We start from the raw sequence: 4,991 nt of genomic DNA, 5'->3' as shown, positions 1-4,991 counted from the left end.
GCTATGGCCTCTTGGGCTGAGGGTGTTGTGGGTGGTGAGAAATGGGAGTGAGTGCTAAGGGGAGCAGGCACTCCCCCAGTCACGAGGCCAGAGGAAAAGGGAAGTCACACAGCCACACAGATAGCTTGGACACCCAGGGTGGTATGGTGCCCTGCCATCCTGGCCACGCAGACTCAGCTTGCTCCAAGGCTAAGGACTGAGCCTAGCCAGCTCCCCGAGGGCTGGGCTGACAGCACTCACCCACAGGTCTGGACAGGGCAGCCTTTGTGCACGCATCCCCCTTCCCCAGTCAGACCCACCTGAATGGCCCCCAGGAGGAGGCTGAGGGCACTGAAGTCCAGAAGGACCCTGCTCCTACCACTGGGGTGTGGGCAGGAGTGGGTGGCCCTGAAGGGCTGTTGGGGCACTGCTGCCCATGGTCGCAGCCCACTCCCGCAGCCACAGCCTCAGCCTCATGTGGGTGTGTCCAGGGCAGCCCCACACCACACCCAAGACACAAGCCCTCATGGATCTGCATGCATGTATACACACAACACACACAAACTGGAAAGGGCAAGGACCACGTGGACACACACATGCATGACACATGTGCTGGCAAGTGGCATGTGCAGCACAGGTAAAAATATGCACAGGCACACTTTCTGGAGGCCTGGGCTGGGAGGACTTGGAGACAAAGGGAAGGGCCACGTGGCCAGAAAGCCATCCCAGGGAAGAGCTTCCCCCACCCCAGGACAGGGGCTAAGGAGGGGGAGAGGGAGAAGTACATGGTGACGTGGGGGAGAGAGTGGGGGAGCATTGCTGCAGAGCCAGATGGCTGTGGGGGTGGTGGGGCTCCATAGCCGGGGGAGGAGCATAAACTTGGCAGCCAAGGCCCCCACTCCCCCTCCCCCAGCCTGCCCAGGGTGGGGGCTCAAACCAAGCCTGACTCAGGATGCCATGGTCCTATCTGGTCCCCCTACCCATCTCCTCCTGTACCCTCTCCTCTTCCCGGACACCCTTGTGCCTGTGTGTCCCAACGCTGCTGGGCTCTGAGTGCTGCCAACACCTCCACCTGCACTTTGCCCTCTGCACACCTGAGCTCCAGGGCTCCTCGCCCCGTCTTGGGGCTGACAACAGCCAGTTCCTATGGAGTGTTGTTTGCTCCATCCAGGCTCCCCCAAAGCTCCTCTGGGCCTGGGAGACCCCACCACTCCCTTTCAGCAGCCCCAGCAGAGGCAGCTCTGTACAGCATGATGTTGAGGCAATGGTCCACCTGCATGGCACCCTCAGCACTGCATGTCTCTGCCTGCTCTCTGTGACCTTACAGTCAAGCCCAGTAGTCTGCAAGCCTATTCCTGGTGCTGATGGGCAGATGTTTCTTTATCCAGTTCCTCCCAAGCAGCCCCCTACTGTGCCCAGGAAGACACAGCTAAACTTGCTAGATCTGGGGTAGGGGGCAGGGCTCTGAAATGAGGCAGAGTCTTTTGCATAGAAGCCACAGACACTGTGGGAAGAGCCTGGCGGCCTTCCTGAGCTACCCATCTACAGTGGACTTAAGTGTCTTTAGTGGCTCAAGGAAGGACAGCAGGTCTCACCGCAGCTTGCACACCTCCCAAAACAGGGAACTCACTACCTATGCTGGGTCCACTTATCAGTGAGAGGCAGGCACCTGTGTGCCCTCAGGTAGCTTTCAAGCTGACTGTATCTGTCACCACCAACTGGCCCTCAGATAGGAGCTGGGAGCCTGCAGGCTTAGGTGGCAGCTCAGAAGGCTACAGGGTCCCACACTGAGCTGTGATCAGCTGACTGCCCTGAATGCCCTGTCTGGACTCTGCCTCTGTGGTAACAAATTCCTCCTCCTGGCACTGCCAAAGTCCCCAGCCCGGCCCTCAGGGCTCTGCACCTGCCCTTCCAGGCCACAACAGGGGTCTGTTCAGTGGCAGGGTTGGGGGTTGGCCGAGGTCTGGCCAGGCCTAAGGAGGGGATAGGAGGATCTAGAAGGAAGTTGAGAGTTTCAAGTTAGACTCAGCAGGAAGCGTGGATGCCTTGATAGGGTGGGGGCGGCGGCAGTGCTCCCAGGCGTCTGCCCTGAGCAGCCGGCATGGGGTGCCCCTCCCCAAGGTGGGGGCGCTGAGAGGAGCGGCCGCCTTGTCAAGGCCCAGGAGACATCTGGGCGGGGGTGTCTCGTGGGCTGTACAGGCTGAGCTCAGGAGAGGGGCCCGGCTGGAGGACACATTTGAGAGTCGTGAGCAGTTGGGTGATATTTACAGCCCAGGAAGAGATGAGCTCACCGGCCGGTACTGACGCGGGCCGGGAGGGGGCAGGGTGCTGAGCCAGGGCCCAGGGGCTCAGTTCGTCTGTGCCTACCCCAACCCCCTCCAGCCATGCCTGCTCCAGCCCTGGCCCAGCTGGTGACCCCAGAGGTTAAGTTCTGAACTGGGCAGGTGGCTGGGCAGTGGCTGATGTCAAGCTCCCATCCCACAGCCCCTGAAGCCTATGCAGAAAGGTAATTAAAGCCATGTGGATAGGCATCGGGCGAGTCAAACCCACTGGACACTGGCTGCAGGCTGCTGGCTTACCACTGCCCCTGTCCAAGGTGGCCCGGCCAGCTGCCGGGCAACCTGCAAACAGAATACTTCACAGCTCTTGGCTTGTCCTTGTGTCTCATGGTGGTGCCACCAAGTACAATTGGTGGAGGGGGATACCTGGGCTGGGCTCACAGTCGCTGCAATAGCCCTGCATGATGGCTGCTTCTTATCCCAGGAACGCTGGAGGGCACTGAGTTGTCCCTGGAGCTGCCTTGTGCACCCAGATGCCTGGGAGCTGCAGGGTTGACAGTGTCCTCAGATGGAAGTGCCCGCCCTGTTTATCTGGCTGCTCGGGGCTTTGCATAGTAATTGGGAGAATTATTTTTTAATCCTTAAATTAGTCCTGAAATAATAGAAGCAGTGGAATTTTCAGCAGTTGACAGTAGACTAATGTCCAGTGAGACCAAGCACATGCCAGAAACAAGTTTAGAGGGAAGCAAATGTTTATTTGTTGCATGAACTAGAGCCCAGGGGCTGGTCACAATGGCAGTGGGGAGGGGAATGCCATCTGCCTTGGTCCCCAGCCCCGCTCCCAACTCACAGTCTCCCCAGCATGGGGTAGGTCTTGCTGGGAAGGCCCTGACTGTTCCCAGGGTGCAGATGGGGAAGCTAAGCCCCAAGGCATGAAGGGATGTGTAGTGCGGAACTGGACCTGAGGCCATGCTCAGTCAGATACCTCCTTGACAAGCACGGCTTCTCCATCCCAGTGCCTGGGTCATCACAGGACCCTGGGCACCACTCTGTCCCCTGTGCCAGTCACCCTGGGATGTCCCTGGGTGTGGACACACCCTGAGCTGTGGTGGAGACCTGACCACTGCAATTCTGTGTCTGATCAGCATGGACTTTGGGCCACCTCTGGCCACAGTGAGGAGGCCCAGCCTTTGGCTCAGTGTCCCCCAGGGGGCTGAGCCAAGCCTGGAGTCCCGAGGTTTAGGGCAGAGCTGGTGGGTGGAGGGGCAGGAATCTGCCCAGCACTGTCTCCCCAGCTCTTGCTCCCAGCTATGGCCATAGAACTGCTTGGAATTCTCTTCTCGACACCTCCACTTTGCTTGATGCTCAGCTCTGACACCACCCCTTCCTCCAGGAAGCCCTCCCTGATCCCCCAGACTGGTCCCCACTCAGCCGGTGGTCACGGAGCAGATCCACAGTGTCCAGACCCACACAACCAGGGCTCGGGGAGGCTCGAAGCTGGGGCCAGATCACTGCACTGCAAGTGGACTTTGGTTTCCTGCCTGGTGTGAGGAATGAGTAAATCCTCACAAAAGGGGACCCTGCTTGGGCTGGTGCCAGCAGGGCTCTCAGACTACTGTGATGGCAGAGACCCCCAGCTGAGGCATTTCTGCCACATGGTCTGAGCCCTCCAGCTGCCCCCTACCCACAACCTATCTTCTCAGTTCTCAGGCCCCAGTAGGAAGCTCACACCTGGATTTCCAGGTGTAGGCCGGCTAGACCATCCTCCAAGGCCATGCAGTAAGCAGTGAAACTGGGCTATGCTAGGCTGGTGGCCTAAGCACCCTCACCCACTGTGAGGCCCCTGCAGCTGGCTTAGAGACCCCAACCCTAACATCAGCTGAGCACTCTCTGAACAGGGGGCTTGTCCTCTGGCTCTGGTGGCAGATGGCACACAGGGCAGCCTGGGGCCTGCTGACATGGGGCAGGGTAAGACTCACAGCCTGACATCAGGGTGTCAGGGTGACACCAGGTTACCTAGCTCCTTGGGGGCCCTACCCCTCAGCCAGTTCTGTGGATGAGCAGGGTAGAAGGTCCCTCATGCCCTCAACCAGTTCCCATACATTTATTATGCACCTACTATGTGCTATGTAGAATCTGTGGACCTTCTTCCTGGGGTAAGCCAGGAAGCACTGAGGCTGTGACATCACTCTCAGGCCACCTAAGCAACAGCGGGTCCGTGCCTGGGCCTAGGCTACTGCCTGGTCACATGGACATGGGAGTCCATGCTATATGGTCTGGTTTGTGGCGTCCACACAGATGGGTGCATGAGAAAGGAACGGCTCGTTGTCCCTGTATACGGCCCAGCCTGGGTCCCCCAGACAAAGTGGGCAGACGCCACGTGGCACTAGCCCAGCCCACACTAAGTCTCTCCTGCTGGGGCAGCCTCCACAGGGAGGGCCAATTAAACCCACCGCCAACAGGCCAGACAAACACCAGGGAACAGGAGGCCTCAGATTTGTCTTCACAAAGGGCTGTGCAAAGATTTATGGGCAATCTATCTCGGGGCAGGCAGAGGAGCTGTGGCTGGGCCGTCAGGCAGGGGCAACCGCCTCGGATCCTAGGCATGAAAGCCGCATTAATGATGCCTGTCAAGGAGAGACAAGGCCGAGGCTCTCAGGGCTGCTCACCAAGAAGGAGAAAAATAAATATGAACAATTAGACGATGATGAAGACCTAACAGGGAAATACCTC

Source organism: Otolemur garnettii, unplaced genomic scaffold (assembly GCF_000181295.1).
Source record: "Otolemur garnettii isolate 467f Iridium unplaced genomic scaffold, OtoGar3 scaffold00218, whole genome shotgun sequence".
Lineage (NCBI taxonomy): Eukaryota > Metazoa > Chordata > Mammalia > Primates > Galagidae > Otolemur > Otolemur garnettii.
Note: the sequence above shows the minus strand (reverse complement) of the source record.